This window comes from Periplaneta americana, chromosome 16 (genome assembly GCF_040183065.1).
Source record: "Periplaneta americana isolate PAMFEO1 chromosome 16, P.americana_PAMFEO1_priV1, whole genome shotgun sequence".
NCBI lineage: Eukaryota > Metazoa > Arthropoda > Insecta > Blattodea > Blattidae > Periplaneta > Periplaneta americana.
In genome coordinates, this window is record NC_091132.1 from 41,966,419 (window position 1) to 41,985,013 (window position 18,595).

The window sequence follows — 18,595 nt, forward strand, 5'->3', positions numbered from 1 at the left end:
CTCTATGTCTATATCTCTATCTATATCTTTATCTATATCTCTACCTATATTTCTCTATCTATATCTTTATCTCTATCTCTCTATCTATATCTTTATCTATATCTCTACCTATATTTCTCTATCTGTATCTTTATCTCTCTCTATCTATATCTTTATCTATATCTCTACCTATATTTCTCTATCTATATCTTTATCTCTATCTCTCTATCTATATCTCTACCTATTTTTCTCTATCTATATCTTTATCTCTATCTCTCTATTTATATCTTTATCTCTATCTCTCTATCTATATCTCTACCTATATTTCTCTATCTATATCTTTATCTATATCTCTACCTATATTTCTCTATCTATATCTTTATCTATATCTCTACCTATATTTCTCTATCTATATCTTTATCTCTCTCTATCTATATCTTTATCTCTATCTCTCTATCTATATCTTTATCTCTATCTCTCTATCTATATCTTTATCTCTATCTCTTTATATCTCTACCTATGTTTCTCTATCTATATCTGTATCTCTACCTCTCTATCTATATCTTTATCTCTATCTCACTATCTGTATCTCTACCTCTATTTCTCTATCTCTATCTCTCTATATCTCTACCTCTATTTCTCTATCTCTGTCTCTCTATATCTATATCTCTATCTCTCTTTATCTCTATCTCTCTATATCTATACCTCTATTTCTCTATCTCTATCTCTCTATATCTCTATCTCTATCTCTCTATCTCTACCTCTATTTCTCTATCTATCTCTGTCTCTATCTCGCTATATCTTTACGTAGGCAATGTTAAAATTCTTCCCTTTAATCTCCATTAATACATTCTGGCTTTGCGAAATAAAAATTGTAATGAATAAGTTACCAACTGGAAAAAGAAGAATAGTTCAGCCAAAGAGAAGGTCGAAGGTATAGATGCAGAATATTATATAGTTGAAGAGGAAGAGGTCAAATTCCTACACTGGGAAATAGGAAAAGACTAAGAACACTTTACTTGGAATTTGTCGAAAGTTCGATCTACTCGAACCGTAGCCACACCAAAATCTTAACCACTCTCTGCCTGTGGATCATAATATTTAACATAACCGTAACGAAGAGTCTCTCTGTAGCAACCGTGAGAACATATCGGAAGATGGAGAACCTGCGGGCATAAGACAAATTAGTTGTTGTGCTGTAACATTTCTTCTAATCTTAAAAGTGCATCCAGGTAACTGTTCTGTTCAGCGTCTTCTTACATTCTGCATTGCTGCACTACCTCGAAGTTCAACATATTTTATTGACATAACTTACTGCAATTTAGAGTGTGCAACAGAACCTAAAATTAAAATAAATAAATAAATAAATACATTGCTTCTGTACAGTAACGGCAAATTGCTTATATGGTGGTGTTTTAATTTAAGGCGAACACATACGATTGGTATAATTTATCGAATGGATTCTTTCTGGTAACCACTTTACAGACAAATAAAGTGTTTTCGTAGTGGCATTTTCTCTGTGTATACTATCTGGATTCGGATTGTGTAATATCTGAAATTTTATGAGTAATGACTATGACTCGGAAGTTGATGACTTAAAAATCGCATAAAAATGGTCTATAAAATGACCTTAAATTTCTGAAAATATGACATACTTTATAAGCTGAAGCAATTTAATTACATTTCACTTTTAAAATAAATATAGGCATACTAGAAATGAGGAGTTTTACAGTTCCAAAACTCAATTTCTATTTTTAAAACTTCGCGTTATATATATATATATATATATATATATATATATATATAATTTTCTTTTTAACTTGGTTATTTAACGACGCTGTATCAACTACGAAGTTATTTAGCGTCGATGAGATTAGTGATAGTGAGATGATATTTGGCGAAATGAGACTGAGGATTCGTCATAGATTACCTGACATTCTGCTTCCTTAAGGTTGGGAAAAACCTCGGAAAAAACCCAACCAGGTAATCAGCCCAAGCGGGAATCGAACTCGCGTCCGAGCGCAACTCCTATCGATAGGCAAGCGCCTTAGCCGACAGAGCTACGCCGGTGGCTTTGCGTTATATATAATATATTACATTTTATACGTTTTTTTAATATACAAATTTACCTTCAATATATTAACGATATTATTGGGTTACGGTTTTCATATTCACTTCTATATAACTACCTTCACTCATAGGCTTAAATGTCACAGGCCAGAGTGATAGAACATAGAACCCTGGACCTCTAGGTAGGTATAGGGGAAAACCGGACAAAGCGGATAAGCTAAGAATAAACAATGCCACAGGCTATATTTTGGTGCTCCCGAAATAAAAACTTCATGACTTTGGTTGTGACACATGTTGTCCACATATCTACAAAACAGCAATTCGTTTCTCGTACCTACGGACAGTGATATGATTTGAGAAATAAAATATAGTTAATTATTCGCTTTGCCCGGGTACACGGGCAAAGCGAATAATTAACCCGGGCAAAGTGAATCTCCCTATAACATTTTCACCTTTCTATTTAATTTCTATTCACTGATAATAAAATTAAATCAACACATAAACACGATATTAATGAGTGTAATTGATGTATTGAATATTTCGTCAATCTCTGAAGATGCCGACATCAAGATGTGGTTGGTTCTGAGTGAGCATTAACTGTTTCTTCAGCCGCTGAAGAAGCTGGCACCGCAGAATTTGTTAAATCTGAGCCAGCTGTCGTTTCGCTGATTTCTGTCTGAAGTGGGCGATCTGTAAGTTCATCTGGAGCAAACTCTTCATCAACAAACACATTATGGTTGTATGGCCACATAGCAGAACCACTGATTGGAAGATTTTATTTCTTCAAGTGCTTTCTTCATGACTTCTTCAGACCATTTGGCTTCTCCGTCTTCCTCTTGAAAAATTAAACCATCTGAAAACACTTTACGACCTTTTTAAGTAAAAATTAAGATCAGTGTTGCTGATTTATAATTTAATTAGTGTGACTTAATGCCTCCACTATGTAAAATGATCTAACACGGTTTATTACAATAGACAAATATATACACAAATACAGCTAACACTTATATAGTGGATAAGTTATCCACTTTGCCCGCAGACGCCACTTCGCTTTTCATTTAAGGTTATACAAACTTAAGCGTCAATAATCTTCTTCGTAAGTACGGAATTTTAGAAGTAATCGTATCGCCTATATATTACTATCACATAACAAAGAGTTTCTGCAGTACTGTATGTTATACATAATATGTTTCTCTTACCTTGAAATATTTTAAGAAAACAGTCAATTTTCTTAAAACACACGCTGACTTCTTCTCTCACTAGCTAGAATGACGACAAGTCAGTTCCAGCAGAAAATCTGGTAGGGATTCTTCCCCAACATAGCAGAAAGCGCTAACTGTTGGCGTTTCTAAGAAATAGGCATTATTCTCTTTGCCCGGGTTATTCGTTTTGCCCGGGTCTCCCCTAAGCTTGACGATTAAATTAAATTAAATAGGCTTGATTTAAAAGAAATAAAAGAAAGTAATAGTCAATTTCAATATGAGTACTGAATTAGCCCTACATATGAACAGATATACTTATATTCTTATAGTCGGATTCTTAGCCAGAATATAGAGCCCTGGACCTCTAGATACGTAAAAGTTAGAGAATAAAATTAAATTAGATAAACTTAGTTTAACAGAGAAAAATAAAATAGTCTACAGTTTCAGTATGAATACTGAATTATGTATGAACACACATTATGCTTACATTGCATTATAACCAGATTAGTAACCAGAATATAGAATCCTGGACCCCTAGGTAGGTATAAGCTAGGGATTAAATTAAGTTAAATAGGCTTCATTTAGCAGAGGGAAAATAGAATACTTTTCAACTTCAATATCAATACTAAATTACGTTTCTGCAGATATGTTTACATTTTATTATTGCTGGATTCGTAGGCTGCCCCTACAAACAAACTGTATCTCATCTTTCCTCTGGAGAAATAAACAATAATAAATTCAGTACAAGGAAGTCTAAACATTTGGGTAAATTTTCTCGCCCTCAATTTTTTCAAGAGAGAATTTCCACATGTCAGATAGTGCAATACAATATGCAGCATTTTCTTTTTTAATTAAGACATTCTTTGTCTGACATTAGCAAAGTAAATTTCTACATATCTGTCACTTTATTTCGCAAGTTAGTAACTCCAAGATCTACTGATTTGTGAAGCGAAGCAGTAATAGGAATTGGAATGAAAATTACTTCAGTAAGAATAATTATATTTAAACATTACACACAATGAAGGAACAGGTCCTGACCCGCCCGCGACTGATATTTTCTGTCTTTATCTGTTGTCTGTCTTCCACGCCTCGTGCACCGTGCACCGTGTGACAACGTCGTACTGCTGCTAACACTCGATTGGCGTAGGCCATATGCCTTCTTATTCTGAAACCGCTATAATGGCAATTTCCAAATTGTATATTCTAATGTTAGATTGAATAATATTGGGGCCAGCCCTTCACCTTGTTTTAAACCGTTTGTTACATAAAATTCTTCTGTATATTCCGATTGAATCTTTACTTTAGCCAATATCTTATTCATAATAGGCTTTATTAATTTTATTCATTTAATGGGGATTTTAAATGAAACCAGTGCTTCGTATAGTATGAATATTGAAGCAATAGGAATCTGAATCACCGATACTCGTGTTCTGAGACTGACCCCGGGCGTGAATTTGAATCCTGCGTGAGCCAATTTCTTTGAATGTTTCCCCTCTCCTGATACCTTCTCACAATAGTAAAACGGATATCAGATAATCCCATGGCGAGTTCTCGGATTGATTTCGACAAAAAAAAAAAATTCTCTTTATCACCAATTTCATTATCGGTGTATCTTTGCAGTTGATATTCGTTCATTGTCTTCAATAGAATAAAATATGTAGATGTTCAAGAGAAATGGCTGCACATTGAACAGTACCAGTTACATGCCAAAGTCGAGGCAAGACAATTGCCAGTCTGGGACCCGTTACAAGTTGGGGAGGGGCATTGGCGAAAAAAAAAGAGTATATTTATGCCTCAGTACAAAATCGTGCAGCAAAATGGTCACTAAATCTTGATACCTACTATGTAGCATATTGGTTGGAAGCAAGCGGTGATGGATGACAAAGCGCTCGGCAGTTCACGTAAATCTCATCTCACCCGACGGAGGTGATCGCACACACAGCTATTGCCTTGCATGCACACCGGCTATTCGTCATAACAGTGCTGGCAAGCCCGTCTGTCTGCCTTGCGTTACGTGCGAGTACTTGCTTTCTTGTCCTGACACAATATGAAAACTTTTCGTACTCTTGGTTTCAATAATAATAATAATAATAATAATAATAATAATAATAATAATAATAATAATAATAATAATAATAATTAGGACTAGGATTTTGATGAAATTGCATCTTTTTTCTATTAAGCCAGAGACAGAGCTGCTTTAGTATTTATATGTTAGGTGATAAACTGAGTTTTTAAGACACATTTGTTAGGGCATTTTGTTTTGCATTTTTGCCTGTTTCAGCTCATAAGAGCATTTTTTGTTTTATTGGGTCATTTTTGAGGCATTTTCATTTAATTTTGGCCATAAATCCCCATTATTAATGTAAAATAATGTTTATTTCCTTAGATATTTATCTACATATTTTGTCCATTAATACCCATTTTTTTATAATATTTTAATCGTTTTTCCATGGCAATATTACCATTTTAACGTAGTACACCCCATTAAATGGATCAGTCCAACCACTCCTTCAATATAGACTCCTCTATACCGGCTACTTTCGGATAAAAGTGGCCTTGTGGTGGACTACATGGAAACTACATCAGGTAAAATAATTAATTAAAGTGTACTACTTAGAAAAAATTATGTAAAATTAAATAAACTCAATTGCTAGCACTAGAATTTAATTTAATTATTAGTCTAAATATTAGGTAGTACAAAACCTCTTTTCCTACTAAGAAATTATGTAAGATCAATTTTTAGGGCATTTTAAGGGCATTTTTGAAAGATTTTTATGTCATAAATGCATTGTTTTTAGGACATTTTTTCATGATTTATAGGTCATCAAAATCCTAGCCATAATGATAATGATAATAATATAATGATGATGATAATAATAATAATAATAATAATAATAATAATAAATGTTGTACAAATGAAAACCAAAAGCGAAAGTTGGCTCAACCTGCATTTCCTTTTTCCGTATTATGCTCAGTTGTTAATATTTAAGTACATATTTTCTATTTGGATGGTACATCAATTAGCTAAGGGGTTCTTAGATTTTTGGTCAAGATCCAAAATCAAGTTGGCAACCAATGGGTTTATTTAATGATAGTGTAAATAAGTGGAGAAATTAATTATTATTATAGAGACAGGCACTTTCTTAGTTTCTTATTGTTAGCGAAAAAGTATTTCTGAAAGATTTTTTTATAATTTAAAATGAACAAGTTTAATTTTTTTTTCGGAAATCTACGGCGACCCATCCAAGACGACTCTTAGCTTAAAAGTCTCTGAATTAGCCGAATTAGGAGTTTTTTTTTTAAACTGTGTCGTTCACCCAAGGGTCCCTATCTAGAAGAGAAATTCGGAAACTGTAGTTATTTTTGCCGCCTCTTTAAGGCTATGGATCTGTGAAGTTTCTAATTTCTACATTTTTAAACCAATTAATCTAAAATGTTTACCACATATTTCTGACAATGTGAAAATGCAATAAACAAATTTTCACTTTAATATTCAAATTAGTTTACTTATAATTATTTTTTGTTTGTTTTTAATACTCAATTATAATTATCTCAATTTTCAAAATTTACATAAATGTATATTTAAAATATTCATGATAGATGTATTTAAAATATGAAACATGCTTTTCATATTTTTCCAATTACTTTTTGAGAAAAAAAAATATTTACTCTTTTAATTGTTAAACTTTCATTATTTTAAAACGTATCACATCCTCAATACATGGTGATTTGAATACTTTCAATAGTAGAAGAAAACACATGTCAATTTACTTCACATGCTTTTGTGAACTTCTGTGCAAAATTTCACTGAGATTTGAGAAAAACTGTATTCTTTAGAGATTTTGAATATTACAAAATGTTGAAAATTGGAAAATCGAGAAAGCGAGTATCAAAGTACAGCATGTATATGATATATACCAGTGGTCGTCAGCACAGAGCACTATGGTGCACTCGTAGCTGCTAGCAGGTATGCTCTCTACCTCTTCCTGCTGCACGACGGGGCACACGGGATAGCTCCGCTTACCCTTTACACATTTCAGCGATTGCTCACGACCACTGATATATACCATCGATATCCTTCTTTCCAATACAGATCTACCACACACATTTTTCTCCTACATAACAGCGCGAAGTATGAACTGAATGAAAAGTAAAATTAGTTAGAATGAAGAACAAAGTCTGTCAGAATGAGAGCTGAGTGTCAGTTTAAAAAGAACTACAGCTTACGTAAGCGCTGATCCCTTTAAATTCGTCCTGAGAGGCTTTAAATTGTCATAGGGTCAAAATAAGCACAGATTTAGAAAACTGAAACATTATTTTATTCTTCAGAGTTAAAATCAAAATTTCCATTTTTTTTGTAGTTATTTTCACCGATTCATAGCCTTAACATTCCCCTTTGTGCAGTCGCGGTATGGGATAGTTAGAGAATGTAAACACGTCGCAGCATGTTCCCTCCCCTACTCGCCAACCACACCGGGAGGTAAAGAGCATGTGACCTTGCGAGGCTGTTTAAATTCTCCAACTATCCCTTGCCGTGACTGCATATGACGGTATTCGAACTACATAGCATCCCATGATGATTAATGGAGCAATGATGGAATGTCTGCAGAGGAAACGGGAGCGTCCTGCGAAAATATACCTTCAAGCACCGTCTTTGTCTTCCACAACTTTCAATTTAATCTACCAGGATTCGAATCCGGGTTACCAGCGTGAAAAGCCAAAATTAAATGTAAAAACTCTTAGGCCCGCTTTCTTCAACCTTTGTTAAAATGCACATAACATAGCGTTAATTAACTGTAAGTTAAAAGTATGAATTGTTGTTAAAAATATTGCGTTTCTTCAACTTTACATTTCAAATTTTAACATTCTGTTTGTTAATTCTCTGTTAGGATCAGAGATTCTAGAGTTTAACCATAACCTATAACCAAGTATAGCCTCACTTCTGTTTTCTGAACTCTGACAATTGCGATTCTCGCTTGTTTCCGTTGTTTGATTCAGAGAGGATAGAAGTCTTTCTATTTTCTCAGATTTGGTTTCTGCTTCTTTCCTCGTCTGTATCACAATAGCGTGGAGCGGCGTACTGGTATTGCTGTTATGAAATGGAAAACACTGGAACAAAAAGAAATCGTGGGACTAATTTCTCTTCGTTCGAGAGAGGCCTTCTGCTGGAAATAATTTCGCAGTATAAACCAATTATTGAGAATAAACAAACAAATGGATCAAAGTTGAAAGCGAAAAGTGAGGCTTGGCAGAAAATAGCCTACCTATACCTTTGTATGAACTGCTGGTCTGTCGAATGACAGAAATCATCCGCTCTGTTTATGTATTCATGGATATCATTTTCTAAATAATCCAGATATATAAATTCAGCATCTAACGCACCAACCATATTGAATACTTCTATGCTAACAGAGAGTTAAATGATTTAACTGCATGAAATTGGGCAGTTAAATTAACATAGGTTTTAACAGTCTGTTAATACTAACGGTAGTTGAAGAAATGCTTCAACTGTTAAGTTTACAGTTAAAATGGAATAACATACTGTTATAATTTAAAAAAGGTTGAAGAAACCGAGCCTTACAGTTACATAATTCTATCTATTTTTATTACATTACCGGTACACTTGTAACTTTCTAAATGCTGATTTTTATTAGCTCTCTTTATGAATAAAATAAATAAAAGCATACGTCATGAACCGATGACATTATTCGGGAAGTGTGATTTGCTACTAGTTCATAAGCTTTGTGATAAATTGTTGCAATAATTTACAACGCGCAGCCACTAAAAATTGATGGCTGCTGCACTGCGGTCACATTGTGAGAGCCGCTGGATTGCTGCTACGTGCAGACACGTTGGTACCCTTCTGACCTATTACGTTTCCATGTATCCGTCCATACGTGTAGATAAATAAATTCACTGGCTTCGATTTAGCAATTGCTGAATTTCACTATTTCTTTAGTTACCTATATTTGGTAGTTGTGGAATGGAGTCCTCAGAAACCTGTCGCGAAGGGCGAAGCATTAAAATACTACTACCTTCACTTCCTGTTCTCCACAACCGAACGTTGCTGGAGCAGATCATGTCTTGTGCATTGTGGTGAAATATTATGCATATGTTGAAGCTGGTTCTTGGAGTTAATTTTCTCTCAGACAAGGATTAGATCTGTGACCTGTTACACCTTGGAGCCCTTCCCTTGCTAGAACTTGCCGAGTTTCTTATCCTAGCTCAGACGTCTCCAAAAGCGTACTCGCGAGTAAGCCCCTGAACGGAACCGAAGCCAGTACGTAATGAGCGCGCTCCGCATCACCCATCCCCATCTGTACTGTAGTCAATGTTTATGCGCAAACGAAGAGCAGTGGTGGACTGCCATTATCATTGTGTTGGTCGGAGTGTTCCACCGTTTCACAATGTCTTCTAATCATGGACTTAGTACATTCAAGGATGAAAGGGAAGAGAAATATATTTTCGTGTTAGTGGGAAGAATATGAAATGTTTAATTTGTTCGAAAAATCTTAAGAATGTGTTAAAATTCAACATGTGAAAATAATTTATTTTGGGACGTCTGTATGACTGTTGGTAATACATATTAATAAGTATATTACGATACGTTTACACTCAGTTTCGCAAGATATAGGCTACTTATAGTTTTCGTTTCATTTTAGGTGAAATACATACAAATATTTTGATAAATTTGAAACAAGAAAATACAAACACAAATCACACCGTATCCTCAGTCTTAAACAAAAAAACTTCTTGCTAGCTATGTTCTAACTTGGAATATTGGAGAATTAATGAAGCCCTTTACAGAATGAGCTTTTGTAAAATCGTGCATACAGAATGTCTTCTAGATGTAATGCGAAATGAATTATTCCATTATTGAATATTCCCCATTCAAAAGTAGAAGCTTCCTAGTATGTCAAAATAATATACAAACGTATGATATTTCTTATCCTTTCAATGTTATTATTTGTAAACATAAGGGAGATCGTTGCCGCAATCCCTCACTGACCGCTCCCATTTGTTGAGGTACGAGTCTCTCCCCCTTCTCTACAGCACACTGTGTTCGGCGGGCAGCATCGGGATCACGAATGACTATACGCGTTTTGGAGACCTCTGTCCTAGCTAATCGACATTTCGACACTGAGTCTGAATATGTCTTTCATTTTTTTCGGAAATTTTGTTTTCTTCTGGACAGACTTGTTTTGAAAAAATGGAAACATAGCCTTTCGCTTCATAATCTGGTTGTTTTGTATAAAAACCCTGCACTTATTCGAGGTATAAAAACCCATGCTTATACGAAGTGTACAAATTGGAAACAAGAATCAATTATTGCAACGAGACTAGTTAAAAAGATACGATGAATTTGTTGTCATGTAGGCCTACTCGACGTCACAAACCAACCACATCAGTAGTTATTTAACGTCTGATTAAGTTGTTAATGTATTATTATTATTATTATTATTATTATTATTATTATTATTACTATGACGTGAAGTCCACACCTGTGGAGTAACTGTCAGCGCGTCTGGCTGCGAAACCAGGTGGCCCGGGTTCGAATCCCGGTCGGGGCAAGTTATCTGGTTGAGGTTTTTTCCGGGGTTTTCCCTCAACCCAATACGAGCAAATGCTGGGTAACTTTCGGTGCTGGACCCCGAACTCATTTCACCGGCATTATCACCTTCATATCATTCAGACGCTAAATAACCTAGATGCTGATACAGCGTCGTAAAGTAACCCAATTAAAAATATTATGACGTGAATATGTTAGGAGAAAATCCACAAACGATTAGCGTTTATATTTCACTTTATTACTGTTTATATTTACTGGCACATTAAAAAGCTACTGAAAACAGAAGATAAATGTTTTCTCCACCGCTAGTTGCTACTCTAACATACACAATGGGACAATCTGCACTGTGTCACTCCCCCCCCTGACTTCATAATACAAACTGACATTCCTTAATTATTAGTTGAAAATATTGTAAGAATGACACTAAAATATACTCAAACGTGTAATTATCGAACATCTGTGTCACTTTATTTTATATTCACTTATGTTCTGTATTTAATATTTTATTTTCTTGTGTTTACAACTTGGAAGGGTGCAGATATAAGAGGTAACAACTACCGCTATCACTGACAGTCTCAGAGCAAGTAGGAGGGGAAAGAAATGCCTTCGCATCCTCTCAACTTGTATGAAATGTCGTTTAGACTGTACGAGCGGAGGAACTGTCAGAGGATGATGACAAATTTGAATCAGTATAAAAAATGAGAAGAGATAATTACCAGGAATTTGGTGAAAATTGTAGGGTCTGTTATATAAAGGAAAAATACAAATATGCGGGAAAGAACTTAAGACTTCAATCCAAGCTCTCTCTGTAACGCATCTCCTAGCATAATCTGGTATCATATGATTGTAATAATAATCCGTGGCGCTACAGCCCGTGAAGGGCCTAGACCGACCAGCCGGCCGCTGGCCTCACGTCCACATGCCGAAGCAGAGGTGGACGATCATCCAACCAGAATGGAGGTATCGTGTGGTTAGCACGATGATCCCCCCCCAGCCGTTATAGCTGGTATTCGCAACCGGATTTCGCTACCTATCGTAGCTTCCCAAGTGCATCACGATGCTGGGTGGGCACCGGTCCTAGGCGGGATGCCTTAGACCGCGACGCCATGGCGCGGGACATCATGTGATTGTAGAGACAGGAATATCTTTCCACGTCTTGGACAAAAGCGACGATTCCATTTCATCGTTTTGATCAAGCCATGAGAAACAAACGAAACACGTGTACCGCCGTGGTCTAAGGAAATAAACCTAGCTGCCACATTGCACTATGCCTGGCTGCATGTAGCTTGTATGTAGCGATGAAAGTGTGACGCTGCAGCCTCGTGTGTGAATACTCATTTAATAATATTCGCTGCTGCATAAAAGCATCAGACAAGCGATGTCGCGTCTTGTAAGACGAATCTATGAAGCAATTCGTGGCCTTACTTGGAGGCCCAGATTCGTGCTGACCTACGTCACAGGAGTCCTGCTGTATGTTTTTGTGTGTAGTCAATTCAAAATGTAAAAGACCTCAACTCTGTAAGCTCGAAGAGGAGTGACAACAGTAAAATATATTAATATAGGCCTATTGTGTTTATTGTGTTTAAGAATGGCACTATAGATGCCTCACGAAACCAGGCATATACATGTTTGCTCTTCAGAATATGGCCACAACCAAGCCATGCGGGTGATGTGGTCAGGCCAGGTTCAAGAGTCACATCAAGGTCATAACTGCTTTCTTGGTCAGACAACCATGGGGTCAAATGAAAACACCGCGGTCACCTGCACTCAAAGAACATTGTAAAAAGGGTCAGCTAACATTTTTTCTGTATGTTGTACGGATGTTATGACATGAAGATCTTCTGTTCACTGTAATGTGCACAATTAATATTCACCATCGTGGTCATCATTACCATTATCATCATCACTACAGGATGTCTGATTCTTACAGGCAGTAGTTTACAGAGTTTCTCGACTGTATAATAACTACTGGTAACTAAGTTCATATGAATAGTATATAGAGTAATTTCAAAGGAAAAATTGTTCCGGGCTGGGTATCGAATCCGGGACCTTTGACTGAGCGCGCCAACTCTCTACCGACTAAGCTACCCAGGATCTATACAGACACCGGCTCAATTTTTCCCTTTTTATCCACATGCCTCAAGTGAGCTGAAAGGCCGCCAGATATCCAATATTGAGTGCACACAAACTCTGTGTGACCTGAATTGTCGCTCTCAGCCAAAGCTCCCGAGTTCGATACCCGGCACATTTTCTCTCTTGAAATTATTCAAATCAGCTTCACAGGGAGCTATGCCTGAAAGCCAGATTTTCATAATATACGTTACTGTTCGTTAACAGAAAATCACAATTCCAGTCACACAGAGTTTGTGTGGACTCAATGTTGGGTCTCTGGCGGCCTGTGGATATAAAGAGAAAAATTGGTATACTCTATTTTATTTCAAGGAGTGCAGTTCTGTGACTCCTTTGAACACCCACTTACATATTTATGACTTCCTACATAAACACCTCTGACAATTCCATCCTGTCCCCTCGTCTCAACATTGCATAGTTGCCATAATCCTGGTGACCTCCGAAATGAGACAGTGAGATATGACGGGATTCTTGGAATTCGGAAAAGATGCGGCAACTCTGCCTCCACGTGGATTTGAGGGGTTGTGATTGGTTACTGACAGGAGAAGACAAGATTTCCGTCACAGTAAGGAAGACATTTATTTATGACAACCAATTAGTAGGGGGCAGTACAAGGTCTGTCGGCAAAGTCCTTTCTATGAAACTGCACTCCATGAAAAAAAAAAAAAATAGAGTATAGTCTGGATAGCTCAGTCTGGTGTAGTTCCTGGGTAGCTCAGTCGGTAGAGTGTTGACGCGCTCAGCCAAATGTCCCGCGTTCGATACCCGATCCCGGAACAATTTTTCCCTTACAATTATTCAAATCAGCTTGACAGGGAGCGATACCTGAAAGCCAGATTATAATGGTATATAGAGTGTTTCTGTGGCCATATTCAGGAATTTCAGAGATGATGGAGGACAAACGCATCAATTTGATATAAGGGACCCGGTTCGAAAACGCCACAGTCAAAAATATAAGCTAAAGCCTTTTTAGTAGGTAGCAGGATGTTAGGTATTTTCTTCTTCATTTATGCCTTTTAAAGTGGGATAAGAAAACTTGAAGCTTAGTGTTGTAGATCTAATCATTAAATTATATATGTTACTTTTATTACATTGTATCTTATGAAGCTAAGATGAATAAATTTACAACAGATGATATGTGTCTGTATGTTCTCCCAACACTTTAAATAATCAGAGTATTTGTCAGTAGGCCTACATTAAGTTATGTGTGCTCTGCCAGAGGCAAAATAATGAACCCTCGTGGAATGCGGCACGAATGTACTGTGCCATAGGCAAAATTAATGGACCCTCGAGGAATGCGGCACGAATGTACTGTGCCATAGGCAAAATTAATGGACCCTCGAGGAATGCGGCACGAATGTACTGTGCCATAGGCAAAATTAATGGACCCTCGTGGAATGCGGCACGAATGTACTGTGCCATAGGCAAAATTAATGGACCCTCGTGGAATGCGGCACGAATGTACTGTGCCATAGGCAAAATTAATGGACCCTCGTGGAATACGGCACGAATGTACTGTGCCATAGGCAAAATTAATGGACCCTCGTGGAATGCGGCACGAATGTACTGTGCCATAGGCAAAATTAATGGACCCTCGTGGAATGCGGCACGAATGTACTGTGCCATAGGCAAAATTAATGGACCCTCGTGGAATGCGGCACGAATGTACTGTGCCATAGGCAAAATTAATGGACCCTCGAGGAATGCGGCACGAATGTACTGTGCCATAGGCAAAATTAATGGACCCTCGTGGAATGCGGCACGAATGTACTGTGCCATAGGCAAAATTAATGGACCCTCGTGGAATGCGGCACGAATGTACTGTGCCATAGGCAAAATTAATGGACCCTCGTGGAATGCGGCACGAATGTACTGTGCCATAGGCAAAATTAATGGACCCTCGTGGAATGCGGCACGAATGTACTGTGCCATAGGCAAAATTAATGGACCCTCGAGGAATGCGGCACGAATGTACTGTGCCATAGGCAAAATTAATGGACCCTCGTGGAATGCGGCACGAATGTACTGTGCCATAGGCAAAATTAATGGACCCTCGTGGAATGCGGCACGAATGTACTGTGCCATAGGCAAAATTAATGGACCCTCGAGGAATGCGACACGTAATCACAGCTGCCCGTCAGACAATGCATATCAACAGACTGCTTCAATACTGTGGTATTAGTATTTATTTAGTATTTAGTATTTATTTATTTAACCTTGTAGAGATAAGGCCGTCAGGCCTTCTCTGCCCCTCTACCAGGAGATTCCAACTGTAATACGAAAACATTAAGAAATTGAGTGATCGTGCTGTCTCTCTTGCTGAAGCTCCGGCGTGCTGGTCTGCCAGCAGATGTCCTGGGTTCGATCACCGATTGGGTTGTGGTGGTACTTTTGGTGGACAGCGCAGACGTTCCAGAGGGTTTCTTGGATTGCCCCTGTTTCCCTGTACCATTCCACCAACACTGTTCACCTAACCCCTGTTTCATGTATCATCTGCAATAGTCATGTTCCGATAAGATTGATTAGAAATACTTACTTACTGGCTTTTAAGGAACTCGGAGGTTCATTGCCGCCCTCACATAAGCCCGCCAGTGGTCCCTATCCTGAGCAAGATTAATCCAGTCCCTAGCATCATATCCCACCTCCCTCAAATCCATTTTAATATTATCCTCCCATCTACGTCTCGGCCTCCCCAAAGGTCTTTTTCCCTCCGGCCTCCCAACTATGCATTTCTGGATTCGCCCATACGTGCTACATGCCCTGCCCATCTCAAACGTCTGGATTTAGGCTAATGTTCCTAATTATGTCAGGTGAAGAATACAATGCGTGCAGTTCTGTGTTGTGTAACTTTCTCCATTCTCCTGTAACTTCATCCCTCTTAGCCCCAAATATTTTCCTAAGCATCTTTTTCTCAAACACTCTTAACCTATGTTCCTCTCTCAAAGTGAGAGTCCAAGTTTCACAACCATAAAGAACAACCGGTAATATAACTGTTTTATAAATTCTGTGAGATTTTTTGACAACAGACTGGATGATAAAAGCTTCTCAACCGAATAATAATAGGCATTTCCCATATTTATTCTGTGTTTAATTTTCTCCCGAGTATCATTTATATTTGTTACTGTTGCTCCAAGATATTTGAACTTCTCCACCTCTTCAAAAGATAAATTTCCAATTTTTATATTTCCACTTCGTACAATATTCTCGCCACGAGACATAATCATATACTTTGTCTTTTCGGGATTTACTTCCAAACATATCTCTTTACTTGCGTCTAGTAAAATTCCCGTATTTTCCCTAATCGTTTGTGGATTTTCTCCTAACATATTCACGTCATCCGCATAGATAAGCAGCTGATGTAACCCGTTCAATTCCAAACCCTCTCTGTTATCCTGGACTTTCCTAATGGCATATTCTAGAGCGAAGTTAAAAAGTAAAGGTGATAGTGCATCTCCTTGCTTTAGCCCACAGTGAGTTGGAAACGATTAGAAATAAATAAATTAAATAAATATGAAATATTGGAATAATTGAATACTGGAGTTGTTTCAGTGGACACAGTTAATTGCGGAAACCAATGTTGCTTCAGGAACTGTGCCAAAAGTAAAATGTTCTTCAAAATGAGCTTATTTTGTGTATAAAAATTATTTTTACTGGTTGATGTTAGTCCCTTTTTTAAAAGGGGAGATACCAATTGGGAGCAAAAAGTTCCCGTTGTTTCTTTATTTAATACGTATACACACCTTTAAGAGGTGACGGGCGGCATGTGCTTGAAGATGTAGTCAAAAACATTTTCGAATTTTGTAAAGTACAAAATTAAACACAGTTATGTAGGTCTACTCAGAGAGAGACTCATACGAGTTTTACTTGATACTGTCGTGATTTAAAATTTAAATGATAGAGATTCTAGAGACGTCCATAAGAGAAATCGGAAGTAAAAATACATGAAAGAAAGACTCGCCCTTATTTGTAATAACAATGGTGACTTTTCACACTGATGCATATCTTGTTAAAAATAAGTTCTAAGCCAACAGGCAGGTTCGCGCCTTCGACCGGATGCGATGTTATTACAAAGTATTGACACGATAGTTCAGAGCTGATCGCATCTGATCCTTAACGAGTGGACATAACTCAGTTTACACGACGACGGCTACACTAAAAGCGATTGAAGAAAATATAATATCCTGGGGAAAGCGTACTAATCAGCTTAGAAAGTCCTGACAAGAGGAACATTGCCTGGGGACAGATCGCACATCTTAATCAGTTTTCAGTGAAGACGTCATGGACACCGAACTTTGCGTGTTCATAAATAACCCACGTAATAGTCCATGAAAAATCAGAGAAATTGGATTTTTAATGTACCGATACCCTTCTTTGGGGTTAGGTGAGTCTTTTAGACTGAAGGAATATGTTTCCTTGAATGAGCTCTTCGCTTACCTGAAGCCGTAAGGTTGTCCAACGCAAGTCAAGACGCGGACCCGGGAACTGTGTGTGTTGGGCGATTGAAGGTGAGGACTCCATTAAGAAATAATGTGTATGCTGTGAGCAACGTACACAACGATCCTCAGGATTTTAAAGTTAAAAAAGTGCATATTTATTAATTGTAATTCTTGTGTGTAATTAAGTTACCACTGCCACCGGGTGTTTGCCAACTTGCACTGTAACTACATACAAACATACATACATACATACATACATACATACATACATACATACATACATACATACATACATACAAACATACATACATACATACATACATACATACATACATACATACATACATACATACATACATACATACATACATACATACATACATACAAACATACATACAAACATACATACATACATACATACATACATACATACATACATACATACATACATACATACATACATACATACATACATACATACATACATACATACATACATACATACATACATACATACATACATACATACATACATACATACATACATACATACATTATTTAGCTTGACGAGTTACTCCCTTGGTTTGAATTGTAAATTATTTAAAAATAGCGTGTAAGAGGGTCCTAGACTAGAAATGTTTAGCCTAAATGTAGTTCTGTTTATAAATAGGCCTATGCATAAGGGTGTAAGTATTTGTCTTATTTGAGCTGTTGTATCAGTGAAGCGTGGTGAGTCAGTGAAGTTATGGTTTTACAGTGCAGTGAATAGTTCCGATCAGTGATAATTTATAGTGTAAATGAAATGTGTTGTATAGTGTCAGTGGAATGTGTTATAGAGGGTCAGTGAAATGTATCCTAAAGTATCAGTGAAATACGTCATAGTGTCGCTACAGTGAGTGAGATGAGAGTAAAGTGAAAGACTATTATCAGTACCAATGTGGAACTTATGTAGGGCCTACTTATACATATGTAGGTTGTATGTTAAAATTAGGTTAACTTATTAATTAGGTTATTTTATGTATTATTATTAATTGTAATTATTGAGTTCAATTGTATTATGTTCTTATTGTATTGTGTATTGTATATAATTGTATTGTGTATTGTATAATTGTATTTGTATTGTATAATTGTATTTATATTGTATAATTTTATTGTGTATTGTTTATATTGTGTATACCACTGCCACCGGGTGCTTGCCCACTTCC

General features: G+C 36.9%; 1 protein-coding gene across 2 annotated transcripts in view; it reads left to right on the plus strand.

The window, feature by feature from the left end:
* Positions 1 to 18,595, plus strand: part of LOC138692288 (uncharacterized) — a 646,074-nt gene that overhangs the window by 562,993 nt on the left and 64,486 nt on the right. The window lies entirely within an intron of this gene.